A 14,727-nucleotide genomic window follows, 5' to 3' on the forward strand; every position below is an offset into this window, starting at 1 on the left:
GCATATGGTATAGGGAAGGTTCGAATACAAAGCTCAACTAGACACAGGTACTTATCTGATGTTTTGTTTGTACCTTTTTTTGCACAAAACATTCTGAGTGTTGGACAATTGTTGGAAGATGGTTATGTTTTGTTGTTCAAAGATAAAGCTTGCAGAATTTACAACCCCTCAGGTGCATATCTTATGACTATACCAATGAGGAATATATGTTTTCTTATTAAACTTGAGCATCTATGTTTGCAAGTTGAGGAACAATCTATTTCATTGATTGATCTTTGGCACAGAAGACTTGGTCACTTCAATTACAAGACCTTGGAACAAGTCAGCAACTCAGGTATAATTGATAAGCTTCCAAAGTTATCTAATAATGCTTCAATATGCAATGTATGTCAGCTTGGTAAGATTTCAAGGAAACCTTTTCCTTTGAACAGTACCAACAGAACCAAGTCAAAACATGAACTTGTTCACTCTGATATTGGTGGACCTCTAAGTGAGGAATCACTAAATGGTAATAAGTTTTATCTTCTGTTTATTGATGATATGACCAGATGGAGTTGGATTTTGTTCGTGAAATTCAAGTCAGAAGTCTTTGCTTTGTTTAAAAACTTCAAAACCAGAATTGAACTAGAAACTGGTCACAGAATCAGAATCTTGAGGACTGATAATAATGGTGAATACACTTCAAATGAATTCACTCATTTTCTCAATCAGGAAAGGATAGTCCACCAACTTACTGCTCCATACTCTCCTCAGCAGAATGGAGTCAGTGAAAGGAAAAACAGAGCAGTCATGGATATAAGCAGATGTCTGTTATATCATAAGAGGATGCCCTAGAAGTTTTGGGTAGAAGCTGCCAATACTGCTGTATATTTACAGAATTTGTTACCAACTCATGCCCTGAATAACCGAATCCCTTTTAAAGCATGGTATGGTTTCACGCCCTCAGTTGCTCATTTGAAAGTGTTTGGTTGTGTATGTTATGTGCACATACTAGATATCTTGAGAAATAAATTGAGTGAAAAAGCTGAATCAGGAGTATTTGTTGGCTATAATGCTCAAGCTAAGGCATACAGAATTTATTTGCCAAGCAAAAATAAAGTTGTTGTGAGTAGAGATGTAGTGTTTGATGAAGCTTCTAGTTAGAATTGGAATGAACCTCAGCCTCAACTATCATCTCCAAGCCAACATTATCAATTTTTGCTTCTAATACTCAAGTTGAAATTCAAGAAGATGAGAGTATAGATGATCTGCCAGTTAGGTGAGCCAAATCACTTGAAGACATATATCAGAATAGCTTGGTGACTATTGAAAAACCTAGTTGCTATATTAAAGCTTATAAGAATCCTATCTGGTTTAGAGCTATGCATGAAGAACTTCAAATGATCTACAAAATCGACACCTGGTCTTTGATTGACAGACCTGAAAATAGAAACATCATTGATGTCAAATGGATATTCAAGATGAAGTTAAATCCTGATGGTTCTCTTAACAGATGCAAAGCTCGGTTAGTAGCCAAGGGCTACAGTCAACTACCTGGTGTTGATTATGGAGAAACGTTTGCTCCAATAGCTAGGTATGACACAATCAGATTATTGTTAGCTCTGGCTACTGCACTTAAGTGGAATGTCTATCATTTAGACATAAAATCTCAATTTCTTAATGGCATCTTAGGAGAGGAAATTTATATTGAACAACTTGAAGGGTTTGAACTTTCATCAAGTGAGAACAAGGTATATAAGCTCCACAAGGCTTTATATGGATTGAAGCAAGCACCAAGGAGATGGTATAGCAGAATCAATGACCACTTGATTCATTGAGGCTTTGTTAAAAGTCAGAATGTAGCCACATTGTACACTCTTGAATCAAGTAACAAATTGCTATTGATAGTGTCATTGTATGTGGATGATCTGTTAGTTACCGAAAATTATGAAAAAGCCTTGCAAAATTTCAAATCTTATATGCAAGCAGAATTTGAAATGACTGACTTGGGACTTATGAGATATTTTCTTGGACTTGAAGTTCATCATTTAAGAATTGGCATGTGGTTATCTTAGAAAAATTATATCTCTAAGGTTCTCAAGAAATTTCAAATGTCAGATTGCAAGTCTGTGTCAACTTCTTTTGTTGCAAACAATAAGCTTTGTGCTGATTCTGGTAACCAACTTGAAGACCCTTCTGCATATAGAAGACTAATTGGATGCTTACTTTATATCTGTGCTTCAAGACCAGATATACAATTCTCAGTGGCATTTCTCTCTCGATTTATGCAAGTACCAAATGATCAGCATATCATTGCTGCCAAAAGAATTCTAAGATATTTGAAGAAAACAGAATTTTATGGGATTCACTATACCAAGTCAACAAAATTTGCATTGTGTGGATATACTGATTCTGATTTTGCAGGAAGCAATGAAGATGCAAAAAACACATCAGGTTATTTATTTACACTTGGTAATGGTCATTTCTCTTGGAATTCACATAAACAATCTGTAGTAGCTCAATCTTCAGTAGAATCTAAATATGTTGTTGCTGCTGAAGCTGCAAATCAAGCTTTTTGGTTGAGGAAGTTACTTATGGACATCAAATTTGAGCAAAAGTTTCCTACAGATTTGTTTATTGACAATAAGTCTGCCATTGCTATTGTCAAAAATCCTATCTGGCATGGCAAGACTAAGCACATAAATGTGAAATATCATGCCATCACAGATACAATGGAAAAGAATAAGATAAATGTCCAATATTGACTTCAGAGTTACAACTAGCTGATATCCTAACCAAGCCTCTTCAGAAGTCAAGATTTGAATCTCTCAGAACTCAACTAAATCTCTCCATTGCAAGTGTTAAAGGGGAGTGTTAAAGGATAACCCCTGCATGGACACGTGCAAGTCCTTGGACAGCATGATCTGCATACTTACTAGCTGTCAATACTTCTAATATTAGAATAGAACAATGTTGTGTTGTTTGCATGTAAGTTGAACACCTGTTAAGCGGTGTGTTACAGATGTCATTGACTCTAACATTTTGTAAAATATATGATCACTGTGTGATCATCATGCATATAGAAGAATGCTCTACTTTTGTTCAGCAACTTACTAGTTCTCTCTTTACTTCTTTCTTTCTCGAGTCATAGTTTTATATCATGATATTAACATTTCTCGATCTGATATTCTTTTCATTGGAAATTTTTGCAAATTACTTGTTTCCTCATTATTCTCTTTGGACTGTTATCATGGCTTCCACAAGTATGTTTCCAACGTCTCTCAACCAAGCTTAACTGCCTACCTAATTTCAACCATTCAACAGCCAAAAAGGTTCTCTATTTGGTCGAGATGCAACTACGCAACTCGTTCTTTGCAGGCGAGATTTGCAAGGTAAACCTAAAGAGCTCTATTTCTTTTTTAGCAACATGAACATTCAGATTTAGATCACAACTTAGATAAACCTTCTTCATTTGTAGGGGTCGATACAAGTGACTCCCATGGGGGAGTGACTATTGCTAATATTTTACTTGTGCCAGCACATGAGAAACACGTCCTAAATAGCAAATCGACACGTCTTTGAAAGATTTATTGGAATTTTCAATAGTCAGCCAAAATCTTTTATATTTCCCTCCTCTTTCTCCCTCCACGGAAAAGAAATTTGTTAAATATCCAACTTTTGGGTAAGCCACCAAATTTTAGCCAACTACAAAAGATAGTGGATTTGATTTGGGGAAATAATAGGTCTAGTTAAGATTAATAACATGTTTGGTTTTGGAGAATTGAATAGTCGTTTCCCCTATTCTTATTATTAAGTTAAAGGTTGTATTTGTTTTAATAGAATAACCGTTTCAGAAGGGATCGGAATAGCCATTACTGAAAGAAATAGTCATTACTGAGCCCTTTTCGATAATGGCTATTCCTAGCTAGTGGGATTAAGAAAATAAATTGATTGAATTATTGATCCCAAGTAAATGTGCTAGAGGGGGTGAATAGTGTTAGCTTTAAAATTATTATAGTTTTGATTATGACAAAATGATCAAATTTGCTTGAACATTATTTGAGTAATCCTTGACAATTTCTTGAAATGATTTAACTCCCATACATTTGTTCTTACATAGACACAAGCTTGACTCTTGAAGTTATTGAACTATATCTATAAGCTTGTATGACTTAGGTATATGAGTGCTTATGATTCTCATTCATTAAAGTTTGATTTAAAAATTAAAGGAAAATCTTAATGTACTCATTAAGGGAGAGTTTTGAATATCTTGTTTAATAATGAAAAAGAAAAAAGAGAGAAGGAAGACTAAGTTAAATAGAGTTAAATAGGTCTTTATGTTTAATTTATGTGTGTGATGCTCAATTTTGGTTTTGTTGAATATTATGTAAAGAAAAGTAGATGCATTGACTAAGAGGGAGCACCTCATTATGCATAAAGATTTGAAGCATTCATATTGAATATAGACATTCCATTCTTAATCTTGGAGTGTTTTGTGATCATCAAAAATAAGAGATAGAGAATATTGACTCTATATGTTTTTTATGATAGCAAAATATTCTCATTCATTAATGTCTAATTATATTGTTTAAGTGTGCAGGAGAAAGCTTAAATCATTAATATATTTGATATTTGTAAGCAAGTCAAGATGCTTGTTCAGTTGCAAGATGGGTTAATTAGTTAAACAAGCAAAGAAGAAAGAGCTACAATTGAGTCATAAAACATAAGCCTCTTAGACGGATGATGATGGGAGTTAGTCAGCTAAAATTTAAAAATGAAGTTGGCTGGCTCAAGAGGATTGAGAGACAGAAAAGACTTAGTCGACCAAGAACTAAGTTGGTGGACTAAGAGCCTACTGCCAGAAATCTGGACTTCAAGACAAAAACAACTTAATCAACTAAGAAGGAAGTTAGTGGACTAAGTGCTCACTGCCAAAAGTTGGGATCAGAAGACAGAAACGACTTAGTCAACTAAGAGCGCAGTTAGTCAACTAAGATCATTCTGTCAGAAAATTTGAATTGAATATTGAAAGATAAAATAACGGCTAGAAATGGCTAGTTTTTGTCTCCAATGGCCAGAATTGATTTTACAAGTATTTAAAGCCTCTCCAACAGTCAAAAACAAGATAGAGAAGTTATCCAAAGTGATTTTGAGCTTAGAAGACTAAAAACCTTCTCTTTTCACTTGTATTTCATTTTTATCTTTTGAAAAAGTGTTTGAGCTTAGCTTTGTACATCTTAGATCAGTTAGGTGATCAATTGTACTTCATCTTTTCTTCATTTCTTGATTACTTAGAGTGTGCAAGGCACTCTAAGAGATTAATTCAAGCTTGGATTGCTTGATTGAGTGTATAAGTTCTAACTTAGCCTTGAATAGTTAGTTATTGGGTTTTGGTTGATCCCGTGAAAAAACATTGTTGTAGGTTGTGGTTGAGCTTTTGAAAAACCACTTTGCGTTTTGGTTGAGCTTGCAAAAAACCATTGTGAAAGGTTGTGGTTGAGCCTTTGAAAAATCACTTTGGGCTTTGGTTGATCCCGGTAAAAACCATTGTGAAAGGTTTTGGCTAAGTCTGGTAAAAGCCATTGTAAAAATTTGGTGAAAGCTTGTGAATTTCACCGTTCATAGTGGATTAGTTGGAAAATCCTTGGTTGAATAATCAAGGTAGTGGATGTAGGTCTTGGACTGAACTACTCTAAATTTCTGCGCATTGTCTACTCTATTTTTATTTTCATTACTTTTCAAATTAATTCCTCATCTTGCCAAGAGCCAAAAAGTGCTATTCACCCCCCTCTAGCACATTTATTTGGGACCAACAAATAGTACTTTTTGATATGTCCCTTGGAATAATTTATTTATCATTGGCATACAATTCTTGTCCTATACACTCAAGTAAAAATATTAGACACAAATGAATAGAAATGTTTTATTATCATCAAAAACTAATGGAGCCAACAATCTCCCCCTTTTTTATGATGACAAAACATTCCTTAATTAACAGTACAAAGTCCATTTAATCTTTTTTGGTTTTGCACAAAAATGAGGATTTCTCCCCCTAAGTGAGTGCTCCCCCTTAGTGTGTGCTTAGTCTACTTATTCATTTCAGCAAATTTTTGTTCATGTCATACAGACAATGACATTATACATTCATAATATATTTATACAAACATATAGAGTAATCAATAATAGGTGATTGATTGACAGAATATCACCAATATTTCAATTGTGTTTGTTAACAGCATATTGTTACTAGATTTTATTTATGACATTAATTATTCAACAAATATAGTATAATTAGCATCCATTTACATCCACAGCCATTTTCCATTCACATTATCATATTAAAGATCAATCATCAGCATGATAGCCCAATATCAGCACCAAAGTAGTAGCAGAAACTTAATGACAGACACTTCAATAATAGATTTAAATATTCAACCATCAACTTATCAACATCCAAAAACATAAACAACAATGTCTATCAGCATTCGAAAACATCTATCAACAAAGTCAAATTTTATTGTTCAACTATCAAAGCAAAAACAATAGTCAATGTTGTCATGACCCGGAACTCTCATCGAACCCATGACAACCGACGCGAAGCCTCGACGGACATTCTTCACCCCGAATGTTGATCGAAACCTCGCACGGTTCTCGTATCAGCTTTCGCACTTCCTCAGTGAGCAATAGTTATCAAATATCGTAATTCGAAGGATTACAAGTCATTTTCAAATCAGAACATAACATATTGTTTTCTGGCTCACAGGGGCATTTTCGTCATTTTTTATCAAAAATCTCAAAACTTGCTAAAAATGTAGTAGGTAAGCAAAAAATATATATTTAGTGATTTAAAAACAAATTAAGTATCTAAAACGTTCATTTGAAGTGAAAATTTGACCATTTGAATATAATAAAAATATTCAATAAAATAAACTATTTTCTTGTAAAATAATTTTTATAAAACTATCGGTAAATAATTCTTATAGCGTAAAAGTTCATTATATTCATATATACTATAAAGCAAATAACCAAAGCATAAAATTACTTTTACAGCGACACATGGGCCCACATCTAACCAAAATGTATCGGAAGCTGAAAACCTACAACTTTTACAGATTCAAGTCCAAATGAAGGTCTTTGTCAAAGTCAGCTAACTACGGAATTCCCACGAGCCTAAAATGTGAGGAAATGAGGGTGGTGAGATTATAAAATCCTAGTGAGTAAACAGACACCATCTAAACTATCTAAAGGCGAGTAAATGGAGACGAATTACAATAAGTCATTATACTGTAATTTCATTACCTTTCAACTCATTTCAACCAAATAAACAACTAGGCTTATGATTTCCTGAAAAGCTTGGCTCGTACCAAAAATCATTCTCATACTCAATTATCAAGGATACCTTGATCGAGGGTTATCCCAACCGATCTGCCAAGGCTGTTAAATGTCTTTACATCCGAAATTTTAGCCATGCCTTGGCGTTGGCTGAGTCTCACTCTCACGCGGTGGTCCACGTGAAGTGCACTCAAATCTTTACCTCAGGAGATATTTCATCCAACATATTCCCTCAGAGGTAAATATATAATTGGGTTACCGTGGCACTCTCATAGACAGTCCACAGAAACCTCCACCACTTAGTGACTATGGATTATTTTATCTACCACCTGATTTATAAAATCTTTTTCTGCATGATATGGCAATTTATCGCAACCTAGCCTCTCAAGGCTGAATACACAGTACAAATAATTCTAACACCAAAAATCAGTTTAGTCATTCATGCTCATATATTGTCATAAGCCATTCAATTTAAAACCATAAATTTACAACACAAGCAGGCATTCTCCAATTACTTTATTTTCAAAATCAGTATTCAATTTTCCAGAAAGTTTATAAAATTATTTTATAAAATCACAATTTCTCCTAAAACATTGCAATTTACCATTTAAACCCATTTTTCATAAAATCACAGAATTGTATAAAACTACTCTAGATAATTAAGACGATAATAAGTTTATTCACAGTTCTAGGAGTCGATGTACTCCTAATCTCAGTCTCTAAGCACAATCTCTGTACTTGTACTAGTGTAATTTACTCACCACCTATCCACAATGTACAATACATAATTCACCACATCAATGCTTGACCATTATAAAATCAATTCAAGCTCGGTGTATATGCATGATGTGATATGCAACTTATCCGACTACCACTTAAATGCGATGCTGACCTAATTCGACCTATTATCCGATTAAATGACAATTGTGTCCGATTTGGCTCCAAATTGCTCCATTTCATTTCTAATATTTCAATTCACTAAATACAATTTCAATAATCTAAAATTCAGCCTAACAACCCTCACAATTCTTCTTGAAAATTTCGGCCATTGTGGTGCACTATCACTAAAAATTTTCCCATTCTATTTTCTCACCATAAATCATCATTTCATCAATTTTTCAACCAATTCACTTGATCACAAAATCAATTCATTACTTCTACACTTCACATAGGGTTCGGCCATTGAAGGTTCATGGGGAAAATGGATTCTTTTCTTGTTGTTTTGTTTCTAAACATGCTTAACTAACTAAAAACACTAACATAACTTAGAATCAAATCAATCTAACATCATTCTCTCTCCATACCCATTCCAACCAGCCATGAATTCATCATGAAAACATACAATTTAACCATGAAAAACAAGGAGAAATGCATGGGAAAGGTAGATCACCAGTCAAAATCAAGAAATTTTACCTTTTCTCACTTGTTTCCTTGAATTTTCACTAATTTTTCCTTGAATTTCTCCAGTTAGGGCTTTTGTTTTTCTTTTCTCCCTTTTTTCTTCTTTGCTCTTGGTTTGGCCGACCATATGAAAGAAATGGGTTGATTTTTATGCCTTTTTATAAAGAAACAATAAAATAATAAAAGCATGACACATGGCATTTCCTTATTGGTTCAAGTTTTAAATATTTGACTTTTAATTCTTTAATTCTTCACCACACATTTCTCATGTTTATCCATTTCCATGATGAATAAAATCCCTTGGTCTTGGCAAGTGTCGAGGGTGAAAATTTACCAATTTGCCCTCGGGTGGCAAAATTACTATTTCACCCCTATACTCCAAATTATACCAGAATTAAAATTTTTCACTTCTCAACCTCAAATCATACTTCAATAAGTCAAATGGGGCCAAAAAAATTTTTCTAAAATTTTCATTTTGTCCCCAAGTGGCAAATGATCATTGTGCCCTAAATAGTAAAAATTTCGGTTTGACTCCAAATTGATCCTCGAACTTTGAATTACCATTTTGAGTCATCCCTGGACTGTGAAACTCTTAATTTCACCTTAAAATCCCTATTTTAATTAGTTCGAGGTATAAATCGACTTACTTATACTTCTAAGCACAATACCGACTTTTAAATATTCTTCCAAGGCTGTTCAAATATACAATCACTCTATCAATCTCATGTGTAACATGGTAGATAATTTAAGGTTGGGCTTGACAAATGTTCCTAAATTACCTCTAGTTCTTCCCTAAACTTTGTACCCTAATTCTCCCCATTTTTGTCATCATCAAATCCTAAGGATGTTTAATCATTTTCTGAAGAGGGTGAAGAAGTGGACTCATCAATGCCATATTGCACATTTAGGGGTTTAAGAGAAGGTTCTGGTGGTGATTTTTGTGGTGAGGGTTCAGGTGATGATTTATCAAAAATTTTCAAGGGGTCTTGAGGAGAAGAAATGGCTGATGGCCTAGCCTTTTCAGCTATTTTGGAGGATTTTCTTCTTTTGAGGAACTTGGTCTTGGTGGCCATTATTTTCTTTCCTTTTCCAGTTGGTTTTTCTTTTTCTTTACACGACTGCTCCTCTACTATGTGAACTAGTTCAGTGGATGCAGACTTCTGTGCTTCTACTTTGGCTGCTTCTTTTTCTAGGCAGACTCCCAAGATATATAACTTGGTCCTTGCTTTTTACTAAATTCAGTTGATACCTTGAGCTCCATATTCCCTTTTTCTGTACCAAGGAAGTGATAATGTTCCTATACGGTAGATTTATCTTGTCAACTCTACAGGCTCCCCTCATTCTCTCTATCATGAACCGGCCTAAATTGAATGGAGCACCATTGAAAGCATGCTCCATGAACCATAAGTCCTGAAGACTAACATAGCCAAACTGCCACCTCTGCCATGAATGTTTGCAGCAATAAAGTAATGCAAAATTTTGATTTGGGGGCTTGTAATGAGACCGACATTACTTTTAGATGAGTACTTTTCTTTCTTTTCTATTATAATTTCCCATAGAGATGAAGGGTCATAGTTCTCAAGCATTTCAAAATCTCCCTCATCATATTCAATTTTAAGCAGACTTCCTAAGTCTGCTGCTGTTACAACAAACTCTTTCCCATTCACAAAGACATTTAAACCTTCATTACTAAAGTCCTCTAAGTCCTCCAATTCATCTTCATCTAAAGCTGTGCTAGCATAAAATTCTTTAACTAGACTAGGATTGTAGGATTGGTTCTTGAAAGTACTAAATTTCTTCAGGTTCATCTCTTCAAAATAATCTGACAAAACCACTTGAAATTCAGGAGACTCCTCAAAAATACTCCAATCAATAGATTTACCACAAGTAATAGGTGCATTTTCGATCTTTTTGAACTAATCCACAAGAAATTTATTTCTAAATTTTAAAGATGAAGTCTTACTTTCTTGAAGGATTTTTTTTTCTTTTTCTCGGCTTTGTATTCCTTCTTTGTCTGTGATTTTTCAGTTTTTCTAATCTCAGTAGTGGACACTATCTTCTTCTTCTGTACTTCTACTTGCAAACTTTCTTCCAATGGATGTTCAACCTTTTTCTTCTCTCGAATCTCTTTGGACTGTGATGATTTCACCATTTGGTTTGAGAAATTTCTCTATAGAGTTTTTGCTAAACATCATTTCCCTTTTCATCAACCTCAAGTTTGGTGGATGAACTCATTAGTGTGCTAATTGATTTTGACTTCAGCATGTCAAACTTTTTGAGCATGTCTTGAATGTATCTTTCTTGGCTGATGAAAATTCCTTCCCCACTTTGTTTGATTTGGAGCCCAAGAAAGAATTTCAACTCTCCCATCATGCTCATCTCAAATTCACCTTGCATTTCTTCAACAAAGTTCTTGCATAAAGCCTCATTAGTTGCACCAAAAGCAATATCATCCACATAGATTTGAACAATAATTAAAACATTTAAGTATCTTTTAATAAACAATGTTGTATCAATGTTGCCTTTAACATAATCTTTTTCAACTAAGAACTTAGAAAGTCTTTCATACTAAGCTCTTAGAGCTTGTTTTAGTCCATACAAAGCCTTATGAAGTTTGAACACATAATCTAGTTTTTCATAGTCCTCAAATCCAGGGGATTGTTCAACATAAACTTCCTCTTGAATGAAACCATTTAAAAATGCATTTTTTTCATCCATTTGAAATAATTTAAAGTTCATAAAGCAAGCAAATGCAAGCAACAACCTTATAGCTTCTATTCTAGTAACCGGGGCAAAGGTTTCATCATAGTCAATTCCTTCCTCTTGGGTATATCCTTGAGCCACAAATCTAGCTTTGTTTTTAATAACAATTCCTTGCTCATCTACCTTATTTCTAAACACTCATTTTGCCCTAACAATAGGGTGATTTAAAAGCCTAGAGACCAATGACCATTATAATACCCCGTACTTTGATTCAGTGACTAATAAAACTTATTGGATGCCAATTGAGGTTAATTATAATATTTAAAAATAATGAAAAATGAAAAGAATGGTTTGGGATAAAATATTCTGCACACGAGAAAATAATAATAAAATAATAATTTTTTTTCAGAAAAGAATTTGTGAGATAAAAAGTGATTCGGAAGTCAATTGAGGCATAATAAGGTATTTTGGGTACCAAGGGGACAAGAGGAGACAAAAGAAAATTTTTAAAATAAAATAATATTTTATTAATAAAATAATATTAAAATATTAATATTTTATTCAGTTTCAAAATTTTTCATGAAAAATGAGTATATGGGCAACCTAAGTGGGGGAGAAGAAGAATGAGAAAAATTTCGGAGAAAAATGACGTTAATGGGGCCGCGTGTCTTTATTAAGTAAAGATAGCTCAAGTAAATAAATATTTTAAATATTATGGGGACACTGCGTTGGAGTACCAACTTCATACTTTGTTTGTACATATGTAGAAAAAGATAATAGAAGGAAATTGGAGTTAAATGAGTGTTGGGAGGACTAAATTAAAATGGAAAGAAACTTAAAGGGTAAAATGGTAATTTTGCATAAAGTTAGGTCAAAGCTTCAGCCCAAAACAGTCCTTATCCTCCCAGCAAGATATGTTCTTCTTCATTCTTGAAGCTTGCAACGCCATTCTCTCATTCTCCCATGGAAAATTAATTTTCTTTCATTTTCTTTCCTTGTTTTCTTTTCATTTCTTTTCTCTTCTTGCTTTATTCTTCTCCCAACTTTATGTGCACCAAAGTTATAACTTCTAACCCTAATTTTCAGCACATATAAACTCTAGGAGAAGAAGAAAGAAAAAGAGAGAAAGGAAAAAAAAGCTTGGTTTTGGTGATTCAAGCAAGGAATGGTAAGAATTCTTGTTTTTGGCTTAAATAGTCTTTGAAAATGAGTTAGTGACTTAGAGAAATCTCTTGTGGCGGTAAAGATTGGCTTGATTGGAGAAAAATTGATAACATGTAAGCCAATAAACCCATGGGTACATTCAAAGTGGAAAAGGAAAATGGTAAGCTTAACACTATGTTTTAAAGCCTACGGTTGGTTGAATATTGTGGGAAATTATGGTTGTTGAAAGGATCTACTTGCATAAGCTAGTTGAAAATTGTTAAAATTGTATGGCATGTCATTTGAAAGAAATGAAAAAGGAATATTGTGGATGGAGGATTGAGAAACAAAGTATTGAAAGTTAAATAGATAACGATGCGTGTAAACTAGGAAATAATTGAGTGAAAGTGAGAATGATTGTTGTTGCCATATATGTGGATTATGTGTGGAAATATAAGATGGATTTGGGTGGAAATTATTTAGAAAGGCTGAAGTAGACACGTGACATCATAATTAAGTTACCGGTGATATAATTTAAGGAATTACGTAAGCAATGGATATAAGTAATTTTAGTAAAAATGTATTAAGATGTGAGTTAATTGAAGATGGTTTCATGATATTAGGAAAAATATAAATTTGAGTAAAGATTAATTGATTGAAGTGCTGCTTGTATACATATGTAATTAAATATATTGAGTTCGTATTATTGTTAGGAAGTGCAAAGATAAAGTTAGAGTATTGTGGGGGCGTGTCGGAGTAAATAATGAGCGATCGGCCAGTGAAAATAGTTAGAGACACCTCCGAACAAATAGCAACTTACTATCTCGTTGTTGCCAGGTGAGTGAACTTGCATTAAAATGTTTTGGAATAAATGATTTTATGCTTGATTGAGCCACTTGAAATATTTTGTTGGTTTTTCTTTAAAAGTTGCATGGGAACAAGCCTTTGATGAAATGTTTTGATATTATGATATATGAACATGATGAATTCATGAGTTTTTACATTATATTTATGTGTATATTATACATTAAATGATATTTTTGTGTGATAATTATGACCTAGCCATGTGCAGTGTAGGAGTGCACATGAGCTATGCTGACCCAGCCATGTGCGGTGTAGAAGTGCACACGAGCTGTGCTGACCCAGCCATGTTCGGTGTATGAGTGCACATGAGCTGTGCTGACCTGGCTATGTACGGAGTGGTAGTGCACATAAGCTAAGACAGAGTTGGGGGCGAGGCCGGTGGTTATATATGTTTCTATATGATATATATATATATAGAGGTTTTTGGAAATTATATTGTGGCTGCATTGATTTTTGAATGTTAAAACTTGAGAAATGGTTTCCACTTGATTTTCACCGCAGCAAAGATAAATTTCCGTTGTGACAAGAAATTGAGTTAGATTGGATTGTCTTCAACATAAATGCATCATAATTTCTAAAACCTCCCGTATTGATGCTTGTTCCCTTCCTATGTTCACTCACTAAGTTTATACTCACGTTTTTAAAATTCATGTTTTAGGTTTCCTTAGTTAAAGGTGATTGGATTCTAGGACGAGGTGCTCCTCCCTGTACATTGCTCGGTAGGTTTAATGTGACACTAAGTGTTATCAATCGTGCCCAGAGTCACTCCACTGACGATCAAGGTCTAATTATGTGTATGTGAATATTTAATGTGAACATTAAGAATCATTGTTAATCTATTAATGAATATATTTGTGGATGATGTCATTATGAATGTATGATTGGGTTTTATGAATCGTTTTCAAAGAAATTGTATTTAAACATTTCGAGCTTTGGATTCTGAAGGAATAGGGATTAATGTATAAGATCAAATAAGTAGGCTTGCTTGGGCTTGGTGGGTTGAGCCCATTGGGTCCTTGGCCGGTCATGGCTTGAAAATTGGGCTGTGACAGATGTGGTATCAAAGCTCTAAGTTTAAATGAGTCCTAGGGATTCTTGTGTGGTCAACGGAGTTGTTGGAGTCCGTGTAGAGTCTTGTACTTGGATTATGGGTGCGCAACGCAAGTCAAGGACAAGAGGCTACATGGGCCCTTACTTCATTAGAAACTTACCTTGTCACGACCCGGTATTCCCCTCTAGCCCGTGACAACCGCCGCGGTGTTCCGGTAGACACTTATTGCCCGAAATGTCAACCCGAAACCCCGC

The 14,727-nt window shown here is 34.2% G+C and overlaps 1 long non-coding RNA gene across 1 annotated transcript in view; it reads left to right on the forward strand.

Moving 5' to 3' along the window:
* LOC108661224 overlaps nt 12,341–14,727 on the forward strand; it is an 11,861-nt gene continuing 9,474 nt past the window's right edge. The window contains exon 1 of the long non-coding RNA XR_001926974.1: nt 12,341–12,583. This is a non-coding gene — a long non-coding RNA (uncharacterized LOC108661224). The remainder of the gene's footprint in view (nt 12,584–14,727) is intronic.

This window comes from Theobroma cacao, chromosome 3 (assembly GCF_000208745.1).
Source record: "Theobroma cacao cultivar B97-61/B2 chromosome 3, Criollo_cocoa_genome_V2, whole genome shotgun sequence".
Classification (NCBI taxonomy): Eukaryota; Viridiplantae; Streptophyta; class Magnoliopsida; order Malvales; family Malvaceae; genus Theobroma; species Theobroma cacao.